Below are 21,185 nucleotides of genomic sequence, written 5' to 3' on the forward strand. Positions count from 1 at the left end.
TCTGGTCAGTACTTGGATGGGAGACCTCCTGGGAATACCAGGTGCTGTAAGCTTTTCTCACTTTTACTTTATACAGGGGGGGCTCCACTTCACGATTAATTTAAATCTATCACTCCCCTTCCATTTTACTATTTTATATATATATATATTTTTCTCTCATTCATAAACGTAGCTTTTACACACCGTTTTACTCTAAATACTTCCTGGTAATTCTAGGTGCTGTAAGCTGTTCGTGCCTTTATTCCACCAGGGCGCGATCTTCTCACAAACTTGAAGACTGTCACTCCCCATTCACGTTTTACAACTTATTGTTAATGATAAAGAGACAGCTTTTTACACAAAGTTTTAAACAAAGTACTGATATTATTCCTCTTCAACTGACCGCTTTGTTTTCTATGCAAAAACCACTTCGCCACAGAAGACTCGATATTATTGGCATAGCAAGTTCTGTTCTTCTCCTTTCAAAACTTGCTAAAAGCTGTATTTAAAAGAACAGATTGGACGGGGTAATTCACACCCTTCAATGCCAGCTTAATGTTTAGGTTAGTGGGAATCACAGAGGAATTAGGGATGGAAACTTCTTTGCTGGTGGTAGAAGCGGTCTGGTGAATTTTTAGAGAGAAGAGGCCGTCGATGTTTGAATGTAGAAAATTGTTCTGGCTGCAGCCTGCAGTATGGACTTGTTGGTGTGTGTAGCTCCCAGTGTTCTGACAGCGCGATGTTTTGGGGAAGCATCTGATTCAGCAGCTACCAGTGGGCTTCGTGCGGCGGAGATTTTGTGGCTGTTAGCGGAGTTGATAACAGAGGGTCGTTAAGAGAAGCCTGCATGCAGTAGGCAAAGGAGTAATGTTTGCCGGCGGGCGACGTGCGGCGATTAACCTGTGCGGTAGTGAAAAGGAGTTAAAAATAAGGAAGTGTGCGGATGCGGAAAGAATGGAATAATTGTGGTAGGCTGCCGGCTGAGTAGTTTGGTGAATGTTTGGTGTGGGTCCGGCGCTGCCGATTGGATGGTGGTGCTGCAGTGTGAGTCAGATAAAAAAAAAAAAAAAAACAGGAGTAGGATCCAATGGGACTAACTGGCATGTATAGACGCGTGTAATGCAAAAGGGCTGTTTTTGGTAGCATCTTTCGCTTACGGCCATACCACCCTGAACACGCCTGATCTCGTCTGATCTCGGAAGCTAAGGAGGGTAGGTTCTGGTTAGTACTTGGATGGGAGACCACCTGGGAATACCAGGTGCTGTAAGCTTTTCTCACTTTTACTTTATACAGGGGGCGCTCCACTTCACGATTTATTTAAATCTATCACTCCCCTTCCATTTTACTATTTTATATATATATTTTTTTTTCTCTCATTCATAAAGGCAGCTTTTACACACCGTTTTACTCTAAATACTTCCTGGTAATTCTAGGTGCTGTAAGCTGTCCGTGCCTTTATTCCACCAGGGCGCGATCTTCTCACAAACTTGAAGACTGTCACTCCCCATTCACGTTTTACAACTTATTGTTAATGATAAAGAGACAGCTTTTTACACACAGTTTTAAACAAAGTACTGATATTATTCCTCTTCAACTGACCGCTTTGTTTTCTATGCAAAAACCACTTCGCCACAGAAGACTCGATATTATTGGCATAGCAAGTTCTGCTCTTCTCCTTTCAAAACTTGCTAAAAGCTGTATTTAAAAGAACAGATTGGCCGGGGTAATTCACACCCTTCAATGCCAGCTTAATGTTTAGGTTAGTGGGAATCACAGAGGAATTAGGGATGGAAACTTCTTTGCTGCTGGTAGAAGCGGTCTGGTGAATTTTTAGAGAGAAGAGGCCGTCGATGTTTGAATGTAGAAAATTGTTCTGGCTGCAGCCTGCAGTATGGACTTGTTGGTGTGTGTAGCTCCCAGTGTTCTGACAGCGCGACGTTTTGGGGAAGCATGTGATTCAGCAGCTACCAGTGGGCTTCGTGCGGCGGAGATTTTGTGGCTGTTAGCGGAGTTGATAACAGAGGGTCATTAAGAGAAGCCTGCATGCAGTAGGCAAAGGAGTAATGTTTGCCGGCGGGGGACGTGCGGCGATTAACCTGTGCGGTAGTGAAAAGGAGTTAAAAATAAGGAAGTGTGCGGATGCGGAAAGAATGGAATAATTGTGGTAGGCTGCCGGCTGAGTAGTTTGGTGAATGTTTGGTGTGGGTCCGGCGCTGCCGATTGGATGGTGGTGCTGCAGTGTGAGTCAGATAAAAAAAAAAAAAAAACAGGAGTAGGATCCAATGGGACTAACTGGCATGTATAGACGCGTGTAATGCAAAAGGGCTGTTTTTGGTAGCATCTTTCGCTTACGGCCATACCACCCTGAACACGCCCGATCTCGTCTGATCTCGGAAGCTAAGGAGGGTAGGTTCTGGTTAGTACTTGGATGGGAGACCACCTGGGAATACCAGGGGCTGTAAGCTTTTCTCACTTTTACTTTATACAGGGGGTGCTCCACTTCACGATTTATTTAAATCTATCACTCCCCTTCCATTTTACTATTTTATATATATATTTTTTTTTCTCTCATTCATAAAGGCAGCTTTTACACACCGTTTTACTCTAAATACTTCCTGGTAATTCTAGGTGCTGTAAGCTGTCCGTGCCTTTATTCCACCAGGGCGCGATCTTCTCACAAACTTGAAGACTGTCACTCCCCATTCACGTTTTACAACTTATTGTTAATGATAAAGAGACAGCTTTTTACACACAGTTTTAAACAAAGTACTGATATTATTCCTCTTCAACTGACCGCTTTGTTTTCTATGCAAAAACCACTTCGCCACAGAAGACTCGATATTATTGGCATAGCAAGTTCTGCTCTTCTCCTTTCAAAACTTGCTAAAAGCTGTATTTAAAAGAACAGATTGGCCGGGGTAATTCACACCCTTCAATGCCAGCTTAATGTTTAGGTTAGTGGGAATCACAGAGGAATTAGGGATGGAAACTTCTTTGCTGGTGGTAGAAGCGGTCTGGTGAATTTTTAGAGAGAAGAGGCCGTCGATGTTTGAATGTAGAAAATTGTTCTGGCTGCAGCCTGCAGTATGGACTTGTTGGTGTGTGTAGCTCCCAGTGTTCTGACAGCGCGACGTTTTGGGGAAGCATGTGATTCAGCAGCTACCAGTGGGCTTCGTGCGGCGGAGATTTTGTGGCTGTTAGCGGAGTTGATAACAGAGGGTCATTAAGAGAAGCCTGCATGCAGTAGGCAAAGGAGTAATGTTTGCCGGCGGGGGACGTGCGGCGATTAACCTGTGCGGTAGTGAAAAGGAGTTAAAAATAAGGAAGTGTGCGGATGCGGAAAGAATGGAATAATTGTGGTAGGCTGCCGGCTGAGTAGTTTGGTGAATGTTTGGTGTGGGTCCGGCGCTGCCGATTGGATGGTGGTGCTGCAGTGTGAGTCAGATAAAAAAAAAAAAAAAACAGGAGTAGGATCCAATGGGACTAACTGGCATGTATAGACGCGTGTAATGCAAAAGGGCTGTTTTTGGTAGCATCTTTCGCTTACGGCCATACCACCCTGAACACGCCTGATCTCGTCTGATCTCGGAAGCTAAGGAGGGTAGGTTCTGGTTAGTACTTGGATGGGAGACCACCTGGGAATACCAGGTGCTGTAAGCTTTTCTCACTTTTACTTTATACAGGGGGTGCTCCACTTCACGATTTATTTAAATCTATCACTCCCCTTCCATTTTACTATTTTATATATATTTTTTTTTTCTCTCATTCATAAAGGCAGCTTTTACACACCGTTTTACTCTAAATACTTCCTGGTAATTCTAGGTGCTGTAAGCTGTTCGTGCCTTTATTCCACCAGGGCGCGATCTTCTCACAAACTTGAAGACTGTCACTCCCCATTCACGTTTTACAACTTATTGTTAATGATAAAGAGACAGCTTTTTACACACAGTTTTAAACAAAGTACTGATATTATTCCTCTTCAACTGACCGCTTTGTTTTCTATGCAAAAACCACTTCGCCACAGAAGACTCGATATTATTGGCATAGCAAGTTCTGCTCTTCTCCTTTCAAAACTTGCTAAAAGCTGTATTTAAAAGAACAGATTGGCCAGGGTAATTCACACCCTTCAATGCCAGCTTAATGTTTAGGTTAGTGGGAATCACAGAGGAATTAGGGATGGAAACTTCTTTGCTGGTGGTAGAAGCGGTCTGCTGAATTTTTAGAGAGAAGAGGCCGTCGATGTTTGAATGTAGAAAATTGTTCTGGCTGCAGCTTGCAGTATGGACTTGTTGGTGTGTGTAGCTCCCAGTGTTCTGACAGTGCGACGTTTTGGGGAAGCATGTGATTCAGCAGCTACCAGTGGGCTTTGTGCGGCGGAGATTTTGTGGCTGTTAGCGGAGTTGATAACAGAGGGTCGTTAAGAGAAGCCTGCATGCAGTAGGCAAAGGAGTAATGTTTGCCGGCGGGGGACGTGCGGCGATTAACCTGTGCGGTAGTGAAAAGGAGTTAAAGAGAAGGAAGTGTGCGAATGCGGAAAGAATGGAATAATTGTGGTAGGCTGCCGGCTGAGTAGTTTGGTGAATGTTTGGTGTGGGTCCGGCGCTGCCGATTGGATGGTGGGGCTGCAGTGTGAGTCAGATAAAAAAAAAAAAAAAAACCAGGAGTAGGATCCAATGGGACTAACTGGCATGTATAGACGCGTGTAATGCAAAAGGGCTGTTTTTGGTAGCATCCCTCGCTTACGGCCATACCACCCTGAACACGCCCGATCTCGTCTGATCTCGGAAGCCAAGCAGGGTAGGGTCTGGTTAGTACTTGGATGGGAGACCTCCTGGGAATACCAGGTGCTGTAAGCCTTTCTCACTTTTACTTTATACAGGGGGCGCTCCACTTCACGATTAATTTAAATCTATCACTCCCCTTCCATTTTACTATTTTATATATATATATATATTTTTTTCTCTCATTCATAAAGGCAGCTTTTAGAAACCGTTTTACTCTAAATACTTCCTGGTAATTCTAGGTGCTGTAAGCTGTTCGTGCCTTTATTCCACCAGGGCGCGATCTTCTCACAAACTTGAAGACTGTCACTCCCCATTCACGTTTTACAACTTATTGTTAATGATAAAGAGACAGCTTTTTACACACAGTTTTAAACAAAGTACTGATATTATTCCTCTTCAACTGACCGCTTTGTTTTCTATGCAAAAACCACTTCGCCACAGAAGACTCGATATTATTGGCATAGCAAGTTCTGCTCTTCTCCTTTCAAAACTTGCTAAAAGCTGTATTTAAAAGAACAGATTGGCCGGGGTAATTCACACCCTTCAATGCCAGCTTAATGTTTAGGTTAGTGGGAATCACAGAGGAATTAGGGATGGAAACGTCTTTGCTGGTGGTAGAAGCGGTCTGGTGAATTTTTAGAGAGAAGAGGCCGTCGATGTTTGAATGTAGAAAATTGTTCTGGCTGCAGCCTGCAGTATGGACTTGTTGGTGTGTGTAGCTCCCAGTGTTCTGATAGCGCGACGTTTTGGGGAAGCATGTGATTCAGCAGCTACCAGTGGGCTTCGTGCGGCGGAGATTTTGTGGCTGTTAGCGGAGTTGATAACAGAGGGTCGTTAAGAGAAGCCTGCATGCAGTAGGCAAAGGAGTAATGTTTGCCGGCGGGGGACGTGCGGCGATTAACCTGTGCGGTAGTGAAAAGGAGTTAAAAAGAAGGAAGTGTGCGGATGCGGAAAGAATGGAATAATTGTGGTAGGCTGCCGGCTGAGTAGTTTGGTGAATGTTTGGTGTGGGTCCGGCGCTGCCGATTGGATGGTGGGGCTGCAGTGTGAGTCAGATAAAAAAAAAAAAAAAAGCAGGAGTAGGATCCAATGGGACTAACTGGCATGTATAGACGCGTGTAATGCAAAAGGGCTTTTTTTGGTAGCATCTTTCGCTTACGGCCATACCACCCTGAACACGCCCGATCTCGTCTGATCTCGGAAACTAAGGAGGGTAGGTTCTGGTTAGTACTTGAATGGGAGACCACCTGGGAATACCAGGTGCTGTAAGCTTTTCTCACTTTTACTTTATACAGGGGGCGCTCCACTTCACGATTTATTTAAATCTATCACTCCCCTTCCATTTTACTATTTTATATATATATATTTTTTCTTCTCTCATTCATAAAGGCAGCTTTTACACACCGTTTTACTCTAAATACTTCCTGGTAATTCTAGCTGCTGTAAGCTGTCCGTGCCTTTATTCCACCAGGGCGCGATCTTCTCACAAACTTGAAGACTGTCACTCCCCATTCACGTTTTACAACTTATTGTTAATGATAAAGAGACAGCTTTTTACACACAGTTTTAAACAAAGTACTGATATTATTCCTCTTCAACTGACCGCTTTGTTTTCTATGCAAAAACCACTTCGCCACAGAAGACTCGATATTATTGGCATAGCAAGTTCTGCTCTTCTCCTTTCAAAACTTGCTAAAAGCTGTATTTAAAAGAACAGATTGGCCGGGGTAATTCACACCCTTCAATGCCAGCTTAATGTTTAGGTTAGTGGGAATCACAGAGGAATTAGGGATGGAAACTTCTTTGCTGGTGGTAGAAGCGGTCTGGTGAATTTTTAGAGAGAAGAGGCCGTCGATGTTTGAATGTAGAAAATTGTTCTGGCTGCAGCCTGCAGTATGGACTTGTTGGTGTGTGTAGCTCCCAGTGTTCTGACAGCGCGACGTTTTGGGGAAGCATGTGATTCAGCAGCTACCAGTGGGCTTCGTGCGGCGGAGATTTTGTGGCTGTTAGCGGAGTTGATAACAGAGGGTCATTAAGAGAAGCCTGCATGCAGTAGGCAAAGGAGTAATGTTTGCCGGCGGGGGACGTGCGGCGATTAACCTGTGCGGTTGTGAAAAGGAGTTAAAAAGAAGGAAGTGTGCGGATGCGGAAAGAATGGAATAATTGTGGTAGGCTGCCGGCTGAGTAGTTTGGTGAATGTTTGGTGTGGGTCCGGCGCTGCCGATTGGATGGTGGTGCTGCAGTGTGAGTCAGATAAAAAAAAAAAAAAACCAGGAGTAGGATCCAATGGGACTAACTGGCATGTATAGACGCGTGTAATGCAAAAGGGCTGTTTTTGGTCACGTCTCTCGCTTATGGCCATACCACCCTGAACACGCCCGATATCGTCTGGTCTCGGAAGCTAAGCAGGGTAGGTTCTGGTTAGTACTTGGATGGGAGACCACCTGGGAATACCAGGTGCTGTAAGCTTTTCTCACTTTTACTTTATACAGGGGGCGCTCCACTTCACGATTAATTTAAATCTATCACTCCCCTTCCATTTTACTATTTTATATATATATATTTTTTTCTCTCATTCATAAAGGCAGCTTTTACACACCGTTTTACTCTAAATACTTCCTGGTAATTCTAGGTGCTGTAAGCTGTTCGTGCCTTTATTCCACCAGGGCGCGATCTTCTCACAAACTTGAAGACTGTCACTCCCCATTCACGTTTTACAACTTATTGTTAATGATAAAGAGACAGCTTTTTACACACAGTTTTAAACAAAGTACTGATATTATTCCTCTTCAACTGACCGCTTTGTTTTCTATGCAAAAACCACTTCGCCACAGAAGACTCGATATTATTGGCATAGCAAGTTCTGCTCTTCTCCTTTCAAAACTTGCTAAAAGCTGTATTTAAAAGAACAGATTGGCCGGGGTAATTCACACCCTTCAATGCCAGCTTAATGTTTAGGTTAGTGGGAATCACAGAGGAATTAGGGATGGAAACTTCTTTGCTGGTGGTAGAAGCGGTCTGGTGAATTTTTAGAGAGAAGAGGCCGTCGATGTTTGAATGTAGAAAATTGTTCTGGCTGCAGCCTGCAGTATGGACTTGTTGGTGTGTGTAGCTCCCAGTGTTCTGACAGCGCGACGTTTTGGGGAAGCATGTGATTCAGCAGCTACCAGTGGGCTTCGTGCGGCGGAGATTTTGTGGCTGTTAGCGGAGTTGATAACAGAGGGTCGTTAAGAGAAGCCTGCATGCAGTAGGCAAAGGAGTAATGTTTGCCGGCGGGGGACGTGCGGCGATTAACCTGTGCGGTAGTGAAAAGGAGTTAAAAAGAAGGAAGTGTGCGGATGCGGAAAGAATGGAATAATTGTGGTAGGCTGCCGGCTGAGTAGTTTGGTGAATGTTTGGTGTGGGTCCGGCGCTGCCGATTGGATGGTGGGGCTGCAGTGTGAGTCAGATAAAAAAAAAAAAAAAGAACATTAGTAGTATCCAATGGGACCAACTGGCATGTATAGAGGCGTGTAATGCAAAAGGGCTGTTTTCGGTAGCATCTCTCGCTTACGGCCATACCACCCTGAACACGCCTGATCTCGTCTGATCTCGGAAGCTAAGCAGGGTAGGGTCTGGTTAGTACTTGGATGGGAGACCACCTGGGAATACCAGGTGCTGTAAGCTTTTCTCACTTTTACTTTATACAGGGGGCGCTCCACTTCACGATTAATTTAAATCTATCACTCCCCTTCCATTTTACTATTTTATATATATATTTTTTTTTTCTCTCATTCATAAAGGCAGCTTTTAGAAACCGTTTTACTCTAAATACTTCCTGGTAATTCTAGGTGCTGTAAGCTGTTCGTGCCTTTATTCCACCAGGGCGCGATCTTCTCACAAACTTGAAGACTGTCACTCCCCATTCATGTTTTACAACTTATTGTTGATGATAAAGAGACAGCTTTTTACACACAGTTTTAAACAAAGTACTGATATTATTCCTCTTCAACTGACCGCTTTGTTTTCTATGCAAAAACCACTTCGCCACAGAAGACTCGATATTATTGGCATAGCAAGTTCTGCTCTTCTCCTTTCAAAACTTGCTAAAAGCTGTATTTAAAAGAACAGATTGGCCAGGGTAATTCACACCCTTCAATGCCAGCTTAATGTTTAGGTTAGTGGGAATCACAGAGGAATTAGGGATGGAAACTTCTTTGCTGGTGGTAGAAGCGGTCTGCTGAATTTTTAGAGAGAAGAGGCCGTCGATGTTTGAATGTAGAAAATTGTTCTGGCTGCTGCTTGCAGTATGGACTTGTTGGTGTGTGTAGCTCCCAGTGTTCTGACAGCGCGACGTTTTGGGGAAGCATGTGATTCAGCAGCTACCAGTGGGCTTCGTGCGGCGGAGATTTTGTGGCTGTTAGCGGAGTTGATAACAGAGGGTCGTTAAGAGAAGCCTGCATGCAGTAGGCAAAGGAGTAATGTTTGCCGGCGGGGGACGTGCGGCGATTAACCTGTGCGGTAGTGAAAAGGAGTTAAAGAGAAGGAAGTGTGCGGATGCGGAAAGAATGGAATAATTGTGGTAGGCTGCCGGCTGAGTAGTTTGGTGAATGTTTGGTGTGGGTCCGGCGCTGCCGATTGGATGGTGGGGCTGCAGTGTGAGTCAGATAAAAAAAAAAAAAAAAAACCAGGAGTAGGATCCAATGGGACTAACTGGCATGTATAGACGCGTGTAATGCAAAAGGGCTGTTTTTGGTAGCATCCCTCGCTTACGGCCATACCACCCTGAACACGCCCGATCTCGTCTGATCTCGGAAGCCAAGCAGGGTAGGGTCTGGTTAGTACTTGGATGGGAGACCTACTGGGAATACCAGGTGCTGTAAGCCTTTCTCACTTTTACTTTATACAGGGGGCGCTCCACTTCACGATTAATTTAAATCTATCACTCCCCTTCCATTTTACTATTTTATATATATATATATTTTTTTTTTCTCTCATTCCTAAAGGCAGCTTTTAGAAACCGTTTTACTCCAAATACTTCCTGGTAATTCTAGGTGCTGTAAGCTGTTCGTGCCTTTGTTCCACCAGGGCGCGATCTTCTCACAAACTTGAAGACTGTCACTCCCCATTCACGTTTTACAACTTATTGTTGATGATAAAGAGACAGCTTTTTACACACAGTTTTAAACAAAGTACTGATATTATTCCTCTTCAACTGACCGCTTTGTTTTCTATGCAAAAACCACTTCGCCACAGAAGACTCGATATTATTGGCATAGCAAGTTCTGCTCTTCTCCTTTCAAAACTTGCTAAAAGCTGTATTTAAAAGAACAGATTGGCCAGGGTAATTCACACCCTTCAATGCCAGCTTAATGTTTAGGTTAGTGGGAATCACAGAGGAATTAGGGATGGAAACTTCTTTGCTGGTGGTAGAAGCGGTCTGCTGAATTTTTAGAGAGAAGAGGCCGTCGATGTTTGAATGTAGAAAATTGTTCTGGCTGCTGCTACCAGTATGGACTTGTTGGTGTGTGTAGCTCCCAGTGTTCTGACAGCGCGACGTTTTGGGGAAGCATGTGATTCAGCAGCTACCAGTGGGCTTCGTGCGGCGGAGATTTTGTGGCTGTTAGCGGAGTTGATAACAGAGGGTCGTTAAGAGAAGCCTGCATGCAGTAGGCAAAGGAGTAATGTTTGCCGGCGGGGGACGTGCGGCGATTAACCTGTGCGGTAGTGAAAAGGAGTTAAAGAGAAGGAAGTGTGCGGATGCGGAAAGAATGGAATAATTGTGGTAGGCTGCCGGCTGAGTAGTTTGGTGAATGTTTGGTGTGGGTCCGGCGCTGCCGATTGGATGGTGGGGCTGCAGTGTGAGTCAGATAAAAAAAAAAAAAAAAACCAGGAGTAGGATCCAATGGGACTAACTGGCATGTATAGACGCGTGTAATGCAAAAGGGCTGTTTTTGGTAGCATCCCTCGCTTACGGCCATACCACCCTGAACACGCCCGATCTCGTCTGATCTCGGAAGCCAAGCAGGGTAGGGTCTGGTTAGTACTTGGATGGGAGACCTCCTGGGAATACCAGGTGATGTAAGCCTTTCTCACTTTTACTTTATACAGGGGGCGCTCCACTTCACGATTAATTTAAATCTATCACTCCCCTTCCATTTTACTATTTTATATATATATATATATATTTTTTTTTTCTCTCATTCCTAAAGGCAGCTTTTAGAAACCGTTTTACTCTAAATACTTCCTGGTAATTCTAGGTGCTGTAAGCTGTTCGTGCCTTTATTCCACCAGGGCGCGATCTTCTCACAAACTTGAAGACTGTCACTCCCCATTCACGTTTTACAACTTATTGTTAATGATAAAGAGACAGCTTTTTACACACAGTTTTAAACAAAGCACTGATATTATTCCTCTTCAACTGACCGCTTTGTTTTCTATGCAAAAAGCACTTCGCCACAGAAGACTCGATATTATTGGCATAGCAAGTTCTGCTCTTCTCCTTTCAAAACTTGCTAAAAGCTGTATTTAAAAGAAGAGATTGGCCGGGGTAATTCACACCCTTCAATGCCAGCTTAATGTTTAGGTTAGTGGGAATCACAGAGGAATTAGGGATGGAAACTTCTTTGCTGGTGGTAGAAGCGGTCTGGTGAATTTTTAGAGAGAAGAGGCCGTCGATGTTTGAATGTAGAAAATTGTTCTGGCTGCAGCCTGCAGTATGGACTTGTTGGTGTGTGTAGCTCCCAGTGTTCTGACAGCGCGACGTTTTGGGGAAGCATGTGATTCAGCAGCTACCAGTGGGCTTCGTGCGGCGGAGATTTTGTGGCTGTTAGCGGATTTGATAACAGAGGGTCGTTAAGAGAAGCCTGCATGCAGTAGGCAAAGGAGTAATGTTTGCCGGCGGGGGACGTGCGGCGATTAACCTGTGCGGTAGTGAAAAGGAGTTAAAAAGAAGGAAGTGTGCGGATGCGGAAAGAATGGAATAATTGTGGTAGGCTGCCGGCTGAGTAGTTTGGTGAATGTTTGGTGTGGGTCCGGCGCTGCCGATTGGATGGTGGGGCTGCAGTGTGAGTCAGATAAAAAAAAAAAAAAAGAACATTAGTAGTATCCAATGGGACCAACTGGCATGTATAGAGGCGTGTAATGCAAAAGGGCTGTTTTCGGTAGCATCTCTCGCTTACGGCCATACCACCCTGAACACGCCTGATCTCGTCTGATCTCGGAAGCTAAGCAAGTTAGGGTCTGGTTAGTACTTGGATGGGAGACCTCCTGGGAATACCAGGTGCTGTAAGCCTTTCTCACTTTTACTTTATACAGGGGGCGCTCCACTTCACGATTAATTTAAATCTATCACTCCCCTTCCATTTTACTATTTTATATATATTTTTTTTTTTTTTTTCTCTCATTCCTAAAGGCAGCTTTTAGAAACCGTTTTACTCCAAATACTTCCTGGTAATTCTAGGTGCTGTAAGCTGTTCGTGCCTTTATTCCACCAGGGCGCGATCTTCTCACAAACTTGAAGACTGTCACTCCCCATTCACGTTTTACAACTTATTGTTGATGATAAAGAGACAGCTTTTTACACACAGTTTTAAACAAAGTACTGATATTATTCCTCTTCAACTGACCGCTTTGTTTTCTATGCAAAAACCACTTCGCCACAGAAGACTCGATATTATTGGCATAGCAAGTTCTGCTCTTCTCCTTTCAAAACTTGCTAAAAGCTGTATTTAAAAGAACAGATTGGCCAGGGTAATTCACACCCTTCAATGCCAGCTTAATGTTTAGGTTAGTGGGAATCACAGAGGAATTAGGGATGGAAACTTCTTTGCTGGTGGTAGAAGCGGTCTGCTGAATTTTTAGAGAGAAGAGGCCGTCGATGTTTGAATGTAGAAAATTGTTCTGGCTGCTGCTTGCAGTATGGACTTGTTGGTGTGTGTAGCTCCCAGTGTTCTGACAGCGCGACGTTTTGGGGAAGCATGTGATTCAGCAGCTACCAGTGGGCTTCGTGCGGCGGAGATTTTGTGGCTGTTAGCGGAGTTGATAACAGAGGGTCGTTAAGAGAAGCCTGCATGCAGTAGGCAAAGGAGTAATGTTTGCCGGCGGGGGACTTGCGGCGATTAACCTGTGCGGTAGTGAAAAGGAGTTAAAGAGAAGGAAGTGTGCGGATGCGGAAAGAATGGAATAATTGTGGTAGGCTGCCGGCTGAGTAGTTTGGTGAATGTTTGGTGTGGGTCCGGCGCTGCCGATTGGATGGTGGGGCTGCAGTGTGAGTCAGATAAAAAAAAAAAAAAAAACCAGGAGTAGGATCCAATGGGACTAACTGGCATGTATAGACGCGTGTAATGCAAAAGGGCTGTTTTTGGTAGCATCCCTCGCTTACGGCCATACCACCCTGAACACGCCCGATCTCGTCTGATCTCGGAAGCCAAGCAGGGTAGGGTCTGGTTAGTACTTGGATGGGAGACCTCCTGGGAATACCAGGTGCTGTAAGCCTTTCTCACTTTTACTTTATACAGGGGGCGCTCAACTTCACGATTAATTTAAATCTATCACTCCCCTTCCGTTTTACTATTTTATATATATATTTTTATTTTCTCTCTTTCATAAAAGCAGCTTTTACACACCGTTTTACTCTAAATACTGCCTGGTAATTCTAGGTGCTGTAAGCTCTTCGTGCCTTTATTCCACCAGGGCGCGATCTTCTCACAAACTTGAAGACTGTCACTCCCCATTCACGTTTTACAACTTATTGTTAATGATAAAGAGACAGCTTTTTACACACAGTTTTAAACAAAGTACTGATATTATTCTTCTTCAACTGACCGCTTTGTTTTTTATGCAAAAATCACTTCGCCACAGAAGACTCGATATTATTGGCATAGCAAGTTCTGCTCTTCTCCTTTCAAAACTTGCTAAAAGCTGTATTTAAAAGAGCAGGTTGGCCGGGGTAATTCACACCCTTCAATGCCAGCTTAATGTTTAGGTTAGTGGGAATCACAGAGGAATTAGGGATGGAAACTTCTTTGCTGGTGGTAGAAGCGGTCTGGTGAATTTTTAGAGAGAAGAGGCCGTCGATGTTTGAATGTAGAAAATTGTTCTGGCTGCAGCCTGCAGTATGGACTTGTTGGTGTGTGTAGCTCCCAGTGTTCTGACAGCGCGACGTTTTGGGGAAGCATGTGATTCAGCAGCTACCAGTGGGCTTCGTGCGGCGGAGATTTTGTGGCTGTTAGCGGAGTTGATAACAGAGGGTCGTTAAGAGAAGCCTGCATGCAGTAGGCAAAGGAGTAATGTTTGCCGGCGGGGGACGTGCGGCGATTAACCTGTGCGGTAGTGAAAAGGAGTTAAAAAGAAGGAAGTGTGCGGATGCGGAAAGAATGGAATAATTGTGGTAGGCTGCCGGCTGAGTAGTTTGGTGAATGTTTGGTGTGGGTCCGGCGCTGCCGATTGGATGGTGGGGCTGCAGTGTGAGTCAGATAAAAAAAAAAAAAAAAACCAGGAGTAGGATCCAATGGGACTAACTGGCATGTATAGACGCGTGTAATGCAAAAGGGCTGTTTTTGGTAGCATCCCTCGCTTATGGCCATACCACCCTGAACACGCCCGATCTCGTCTGATCTCGGAAGCCAAGCAGGGTAGGGTCTGGTTAGTACTTGGATGGGAGACCTCCTGGGAATACCAGGTGCTGTAAGCCTTTCTCACTTTTACTTTATACAGGGGGCGCTCCACTTCACGATTAATTTAAATCTATCACTCCCCTTCCATTTTACTATTTTATATATATATATATTTTTTTTTCTCTCATTCCTTAAGGCAGCTTTTAGAAACCGTTTTACTCTAAATACTTCCTGGTAATTCTAGGTGCTGTAAGCTGTTCGTGCCTTTATTCCACCAGGGCGCGATCTTCTCACAAACTTGAAGACTGTCACTCCCCATTCACGTTTTACAACTTATTGTTAATGATAAAGAGACAGCTTTTTACACACAGTTTTAAACAAAGCACTGATATTATTCCTCTTCAACTGACCGCTTTGTTTTCTATGCAAAAAGCACTTCGCCACAGAAGACTCGATATTATTGGCATAGCAAGTTCTGATCTTCTCCTTTCAAAACTTGCTAAAAGCTGTATTTAAAAGAACAGATTGGCCGGGGTAATTCACACCCTTCAATGCCAGCTTAATGTTTAGGTTAGTGGGAATCACAGAGGAATTAGGGATGGAAACTTCTTTGCTGGTGGTAGAAGCGGTCTGGTGAATTTTTAGAGAGAAGAGGCCGTCGATGTTTGAATGTAGAAAATTGTTCTGGCTGCAGCCTGCAGTATGGACTTGTTGGTGTGTGTAGCTCCCAGTGTTCTGACAGCGCGACGTTTTGGGGAAGCATGTGATTCAGCAGCTACCAGTGGGCTTCGTGCGGCGGAGATTTTGTGGCTGTTAGCGGAGTTGATAACAGAGGGTCGTTAAGAGAAGCCTGCATGCAGTAGGCAAAGGAGTAATGTTTGCCGGCGGGGGACGTGCGGCGATTAACCTGTGCGGTAGTGAAAAGGAGTTAAAAAGAAGGAAGTGTGCGGATGCGGAAAGAATGGAATAATTGTGGTAGGCTGCCGGCTGAGTAGTTTGGTGAATGTTTGGTGTGGGTCCGGCGCTGCCGATTGGATGGTGGGGCTGCAGTGTGAGTCAGATAAAAAAAAAAAAAAAAACCAGGAGTAGGATCCAATGGGACTAACTGGCATGTATAGACGCGTGTAATGCAAAAGGGCTGTTTTTGGTAGCATCTCTCGCTTGCGGCCATACCACCCTGAACACGCCTGATCTCATCTGATCTCGGAAGCCAAGCAGGGTAGGGTCTGGTTAGTACTTGGATGGGAGACCTCCTGGGAATACCAGGTGCTGTAAGCCTTTCTCACTTTTACTTTATACAGGGGGCGCTCCACTTCACGATTAATTTAAATCTATCACTCCCCTTCCATTTTACTATTTTATATATATATATTTTTTTTTTTCTCTCATTCCTTAAGGCAGCTTTTAGAAACCGTTTTACTCTAAATACTTCCTGGTAATTCTAGGTGCTGTAAGCTGTTCGTGCCTTTATTCCACCAGGGCGCGATCTTCTCACAAACTTGAAGACTGTCACTCCCCATTCACGTTTTACAACTTATTGTTAATGATAAAGAGACAGCTTTTTACACACAGTTTTAAACAAAGCACTGATATTATTCCTCTTCAACTGACCGCTTTGTTTTCTATGCAAAAAGCACTTCGCCACAGAAGACTCGATATTATTGGCATAGCAAGTTCTGATCTTCTCCTTTCAAAACTTGCTAAAAGCTGTATTTAAAAGAACAGATTGGCCGGGGTAATTCACACCCTTCAATGCCAGCTTAATGTTTAGGTTAGTGGGAATCACAGAGGAATTAGGGATGGAAACTTCTTTGCTGGTGGTAGAAGCGGTCTGGTGAATTTTTAGAGAGAAGAGGCCGTCGATGTTTGAATGTAGAAAATTGTTCTGGCTGCAGCCTGCAGTATGGACTTGTTGGTGTGTGTAGCTCCCAGTGTTCTGACAGCGCGACGTTTTGGGGAAGCATGTGATTCAGCAGCTACCAGTGGGCTTCGTGCGGCGGAGATTTTGTGGCTGTTAGCGGAGTTGATAACAGAGGGTCGTTAAGAGAAGCCTGCATGCAGTAGGCAAAGGAGTAATGTTTGCCGGCGGGGGACGTGCGGCGATTAACCTGTGCGGTAGTGAAAAGGAGTTAAAAAGAAGGAAGTGTGCGGATGCGGAAAGAATGGAATAATTGTGGTAGGCTGCCGGCTGAGTAGTTTGGTGAATGTTTGGTGTGGGTCCGGCGCTGCCGATTGGATGGTGGGGCTGCAGTGTGAGTCAGATAAAAAAAAAAAAAAAAACCAGGAGTAGGATCCAATGGGACTAACTGGCATGTATAGACGCGTGTAATGCAAAAGGGCTGTTTTTGGTAGCATCTCTCGCTTGCGGCCATACCACCCTGAACACGCCCGATCTCATCTGATCTCGGAAGCCAAGCAGGGTAGGGTCTGGTTAGTACTTGGATGGGAGACCACCTGGGAATACCAGGTGCTGTAAGCTTTTCTCACTTTTACTTTATACAGGGGGCGCTCCACTTCACGATTAATTTAAATCTATCACTCCCCTTCCATTTTACTAATTTATATATATATTTTTTTTTTTCTCTCATTCATAAAGGCAGCTTTTAGAAACCGTTTTACTCTAAATACTTCCTGGTAATTCTAGGTGCTGTAAGCTGTTCGTGCCTTTATTCCACCAGGGCGCGATCTTCTCACAAACTTGAAGACTGTCACTCCCCATTCACGTTTTACAACTTATTGTTAATGATAAAGAGACAGCTTTTTACACACAGTTTTAAACAAAGTACTGATATTATTCTTCTTCAACTGACCGCTTTGTTTTCTATGCAAAAATCACTTCGCCACAGAAGACTCGATATTATTGGCATAGCAAGTTCTGCTCTTCTCCTTTCAAAACTTGCTAAAAGCTGTATTTAAAAGAGCAGGTTGGCCGGGGTAATTCACACCCTTCAATGCCAGCTTAATGTTTAGGTTAGTGGGAATCACAGAGGAATTAGGGATGGAAACTTCTTTGCTGGTGGTAGAAGCGGTCTGGTGAATTTTTAGAGAGAAGAGGCCGTCGATGTTTGAATGTAGAAAATTGTTCTGGCTGCAGCCTGCAGTATGGACTTGTTGGTGTGTGTAGCTCCCAGTGTTCTGACAGCGCGACGTTTTGGGGAAGCATGTGATTCAGCAGCTACCAGTGGGCTTCGTGCGGCGGAGATTTTGTGGCTGTTAGGGGAGTTGATAACAGAGGGTCGTTAAGAGAAGCCTGCATGCAGTAGGCAAAGGAGTAATGTTTGCCGGCGGGGGACGTGCGGCGATTAACCTGTGCGGTAGTGAAAAGGAGTTAAAAAGAAGGAAGTGTGCGGATGCGGAAAGAATGGAATAATTGTGGTAGGCTGCCGGCTGAGTAGTTTGGTGAATGTTTGGTGTGGGTCCGGCGCTGCCGATTGGATGGTGGGGCTGCAGTGTGAGTCAGATAAAAAAAAAAAAAAAAACCAGGAGTAGGATCCAATGGGACTAACTGGCATGTATAGACGCGTGTAATGCAAAAGGGCTGTTTTTGGTAGCATCCCTCGCTTACGGCCATACCACCCTGAACACGCCCGATCTCGTCTGATCTCGGAAGCCAAGCAGGGTAGGGTCTGGTTAGTACTTGGATGGGAGACCTCCTGGGAATACCAGGTGCTGTAAGCCTTTCTCACTTTTACTTTATACAGGGGGCGCTCCACTTCACGATTAATTTAAATCTATCACTCCCCTTCCATTTTACTATTTTATATATATATATATTTTTTTTTCTCTCATTCCTAAAGGCAGCTTTTAGAAACCGTTTTACTCTAAATACTTCCTGGTAATTCTAGGTGCTGTAAGCTGTTCGTGCCTTTATTCCACCAGGGCGCGATCTTCTCACAAACTTGAAGACTGTCACTCCCCATTCACGTTTTACAACTTATTGTTAATGATAAAGAGACAGCTTTTTACACACAGTTTTAAACAAAGCACTGATATTATTCCTCTTCAACTGACCGCTTTGTTTTCTATGCAAAAAGCACTTCGCCACAGAAGACTCGATATTATTGGCATAGCAAGTTCTGCTCTTCTCCTTTCAAAACTTGCTAAAAGCTGTATTTAAAAGAACAGATTGGCCGGGGTAATTCACACCCTTCAATGCCAGCTTAATGTTTAGGTTAGTGGGAATCACAGAGGAATTAGGGATGGAAACTTCTTTGCTGGTGGTAGAAGCGGTCTGGTGAATTTTTAGAGAGAAGAGGCCGTCGATGTTTGAATGTAGAAAATTGTTCTGGCTGCAGCCTGCAGTATGGACTTGTTGGTGTGTGTAGCTCCCAGTGTTCTGACAGCGCGACGTTTTGGGGAAGCATGTGATTCAGCAGCTACCAGTGGGCTTCGTGCGGCGGAGATTTTGTGGCTGTTAGCGGAGTTGATAACAGAGGGTCGTTAAGAGAAGCCTGCATGCAGTAGGCAAAGGAGTAATGTTTGCCGGCGGGGGACGTGCGGCGATTAACCTGTGCGGTAGTGAAAAGGAGTTAAAAAGAAGGAAGTGTGCGGATGCGGAAAGAATGGAATAATTGTGGTAGGCTGCCGGCTGAGTAGTTTGGTGAATGTTTGGTGTGGGTCCGGCGCTGCCGATTGGATGGTGGGGCTGCAGTGTGAGTCAGATAAAAAAAAAAAAAAAAACCAGGAGTAGGATCCAATGGGACTAACTGGCATGTATAGACGCGTGTAATGCAAAAGGGCTGTTTTTGGTAGCATCCCTCGCTTACGGCCATACCACCCTGAACACGCCCGATCTCGTCTGATCTCGGAAGCCAAGCAGGGTAGGGTCTGGTTAGTACTTGGATGGGAGACCTCCTGGGAATACCAGGTGCTGTAAGCCTTTCTCACTTTTACTTTATACAGGGGGCGCTCCACTTCACGATTAATTTAAATCTATCACTCCCCTTCCATTTTACTATTTTATATATATATATATTTTTTTTTCTCTCATTCCTAAAGGCAGCTTTTAGAAACCGTTTTACTCTAAATACTTCCTGGTAATTCTAGGTGCTGTAAGCTGTTCGTGCCTTTATTCCACCAGGGCGCGATCTTCTCACAAACTTGAAGACTGTCACTCCCCATTCACGTTTTACAACTTATTGTTAATGATAAAGAGACAGCTTTTTACACACAGTTTTAAACAAAGCACTGATATTATTCCTCTTCAACTGACCGCTTTGTTTTCTATGCAAAAAGCACTTCGCCACAGAAGACTCGATATTATTGGCATAGCAAGTTCTGCTCTTCTCCTTTCAAAACTTGCTAAAAGCTGTATTTAAAAGAACAGATTGGCCGGGGTAATTCACACCCTTCAATGCCAGCTTAATGTTTAGGTTAGTGGGAATCACAGAGGAATTAGGGATGGAAACTTCTTTGCTGGTGGTAGAAGCGGTCTGGTGAATTTTTAGAGAGAAGAGGCCGTCGATGTTTGAATGTAGAAAATTGTTCTGGCTGCAGCCTGCAGTATGGACTTGTTGGTGTGTGTAGCTCCCAGTGTTCTGACAGCGCGACGTTTTGGGGAAGCATGTGATTCAGCAGCTACCAGTGGGCTTCGTGCGGCGGAGATTTTGTGGCTGTTAGCGGAGTTGATAACAGAGGGTCGTTAAGAGAAGCCTGCATGCAGTAGGCAAAGGAGTAATGTTTGCCGGCGGGGGACGTGCGGCGATTAACCTGTGCGGTAGTGAAAAGGAGTTAAAAAGAAGGAAGTGTGCGGATGCGGAAAGAATGGAATAATTGTGGTAGGCTGCCGGCTGAGTAGTTTGGTGAATGTTTGGTGTGGGTCCGGCGCTGCCGATTGGATGGTGGGGCAGCAGTGTGAGTCAGATAAAAAAAAAAAAAGAACATTAGTAGTATCCAATGGGACCAACTGGCATGTATAGAGGCGTGTAATGCAAAAGGGCTGTTTTCGGTAGCATCTCTCGCTTACGGCCATACCACCCTGAACACGCCTGATCTCATCTGATCTCGGAAGCCAAGCAGGGTAAGGTCTGGTTAGTACTTGGATGGGAGACCTCCTGGGAATACCAGGTGCTGTAAGCCTTTCTCACTTTTACTTTATACAGGGGGCGCTCCACTTCACGATTAATTTAAATCTATCACTCCCCATCCATTTTACTATTTTATATATATATATATTTTTTTTTTCTCTCATTCCTAAAGGCAGCTTTTAGAAACCGTTTTACTCTAAATACTTCCTGGTAATTCTAGGTGCTGTAAGCTGTTCGTGCCTTTATTCCACCAGGGCGCGATCTTCTCACAAACTTGAAGACTGTCACTCCCCATTCACGTTTTACAACTTATTGTTAATGATAAAGAGATAGCTTTTTACACACAGTTTTAAACAAAGTACTGATATTATTCCTCTTCAACTGACCGCTTTGTTTTCTATGCAAAAACCACTTCGCCACAGAAGACTCGATATTATTGGCATAGCAAGTTCTGCTCTTCTCCTTTCAAAACTTGCTAAAAGCTGTATTTAAAAGAACAGATTGGCCGGGGTAATTCACACCCTTCAATGCCAGCTTAATGTTTAGGTTAGTGGGAATCACAGAGGAATTAGGGATGGAAACTTCTTTGCTGGTGGTAGAAGCGGTCTGGTGAATTTTTAGAGAGAAGAGGCCGTCGATGTTTGAATGTAGAAAATTGTTCTGGCTGCAGCCTGCAGTATGGACTTGTTGGTGTGTGTAGCTCCCAGTGTTCTGACAGCGCGACGTTTTGGGGAAGAATGTGATTCAGCAGCTACCAGTGGGCTTCGTGCGGCGGACATTTTGTGGCTGTTAGCGGAGTT

At 44.5% G+C, this 21,185-nt stretch overlaps 1 protein-coding gene and 18 non-coding genes across 19 annotated transcripts in view; all 19 read left to right on the top strand.

Moving 5' to 3' along the window:
• LOC125732858 (5S ribosomal RNA) overlaps positions 1-53 on the top strand; it is a 119-nt gene extending 66 nt beyond the window's left edge. Inside the window, exon 1 of the ribosomal RNA XR_007392222.1 lies at positions 1-53. This exon is cut by the window's left edge and continues 66 nt beyond it. This is a non-coding gene — a ribosomal RNA (5S ribosomal RNA).
• Positions 1-21,185, top strand: part of LOC125712214 (uncharacterized) — a 433,528-nt gene that overhangs the window by 318,574 nt on the left and 93,769 nt on the right. The window lies entirely within an intron of this gene.
• On the top strand, positions 1,131-1,249 carry LOC125736760 (5S ribosomal RNA). The gene has a single exon (XR_007396030.1). It is a non-coding gene; the product is annotated as a 5S ribosomal RNA (ribosomal RNA).
• Positions 2,326-2,444, top strand: LOC125735892 (5S ribosomal RNA). The gene has a single exon (XR_007395175.1). It is a non-coding gene; the product is annotated as a 5S ribosomal RNA (ribosomal RNA).
• On the top strand, positions 3,521-3,639 carry LOC125736761 (5S ribosomal RNA). The gene has a single exon (XR_007396031.1). It is a non-coding gene; the product is annotated as a 5S ribosomal RNA (ribosomal RNA).
• Positions 4,717-4,835, top strand: LOC125732382 (5S ribosomal RNA). Its single transcript, XR_007391763.1, has one exon. It is a non-coding gene; the product is annotated as a 5S ribosomal RNA (ribosomal RNA).
• On the top strand, positions 5,917-6,035 carry LOC125730942 (5S ribosomal RNA). Its single transcript, XR_007391235.1, has one exon. It is a non-coding gene; the product is annotated as a 5S ribosomal RNA (ribosomal RNA).
• LOC125730862 (5S ribosomal RNA) lies at positions 7,114-7,232 on the top strand. The gene has a single exon (XR_007391151.1). It is a non-coding gene; the product is annotated as a 5S ribosomal RNA (ribosomal RNA).
• Positions 8,311-8,429, top strand: LOC125733192 (5S ribosomal RNA). Its single transcript, XR_007392546.1, has one exon. It is a non-coding gene; the product is annotated as a 5S ribosomal RNA (ribosomal RNA).
• On the top strand, positions 9,510-9,628 carry LOC125733709 (5S ribosomal RNA). Its single transcript, XR_007393047.1, has one exon. It is a non-coding gene; the product is annotated as a 5S ribosomal RNA (ribosomal RNA).
• Positions 10,712-10,830, top strand: LOC125734580 (5S ribosomal RNA). Its single transcript, XR_007393887.1, has one exon. It is a non-coding gene; the product is annotated as a 5S ribosomal RNA (ribosomal RNA).
• On the top strand, positions 11,918-12,036 carry LOC125736273 (5S ribosomal RNA). Its single transcript, XR_007395556.1, has one exon. It is a non-coding gene; the product is annotated as a 5S ribosomal RNA (ribosomal RNA).
• LOC125732383 (5S ribosomal RNA) lies at positions 13,120-13,238 on the top strand. Its single transcript, XR_007391764.1, has one exon. It is a non-coding gene; the product is annotated as a 5S ribosomal RNA (ribosomal RNA).
• On the top strand, positions 14,318-14,436 carry LOC125733425 (5S ribosomal RNA). Its single transcript, XR_007392771.1, has one exon. It is a non-coding gene; the product is annotated as a 5S ribosomal RNA (ribosomal RNA).
• LOC125733986 (5S ribosomal RNA) lies at positions 15,519-15,637 on the top strand. Its single transcript, XR_007393315.1, has one exon. It is a non-coding gene; the product is annotated as a 5S ribosomal RNA (ribosomal RNA).
• On the top strand, positions 16,720-16,838 carry LOC125733380 (5S ribosomal RNA). The gene has a single exon (XR_007392724.1). It is a non-coding gene; the product is annotated as a 5S ribosomal RNA (ribosomal RNA).
• On the top strand, positions 17,919-18,037 carry LOC125732384 (5S ribosomal RNA). Its single transcript, XR_007391765.1, has one exon. It is a non-coding gene; the product is annotated as a 5S ribosomal RNA (ribosomal RNA).
• On the top strand, positions 19,120-19,238 carry LOC125732385 (5S ribosomal RNA). Its single transcript, XR_007391766.1, has one exon. It is a non-coding gene; the product is annotated as a 5S ribosomal RNA (ribosomal RNA).
• Positions 20,319-20,437, top strand: LOC125735153 (5S ribosomal RNA). The gene has a single exon (XR_007394450.1). It is a non-coding gene; the product is annotated as a 5S ribosomal RNA (ribosomal RNA).

Source organism: Brienomyrus brachyistius, chromosome 2, assembly GCF_023856365.1.
Source record: "Brienomyrus brachyistius isolate T26 chromosome 2, BBRACH_0.4, whole genome shotgun sequence".
Classification (NCBI taxonomy): domain Eukaryota; kingdom Metazoa; phylum Chordata; class Actinopteri; order Osteoglossiformes; family Mormyridae; genus Brienomyrus; species Brienomyrus brachyistius.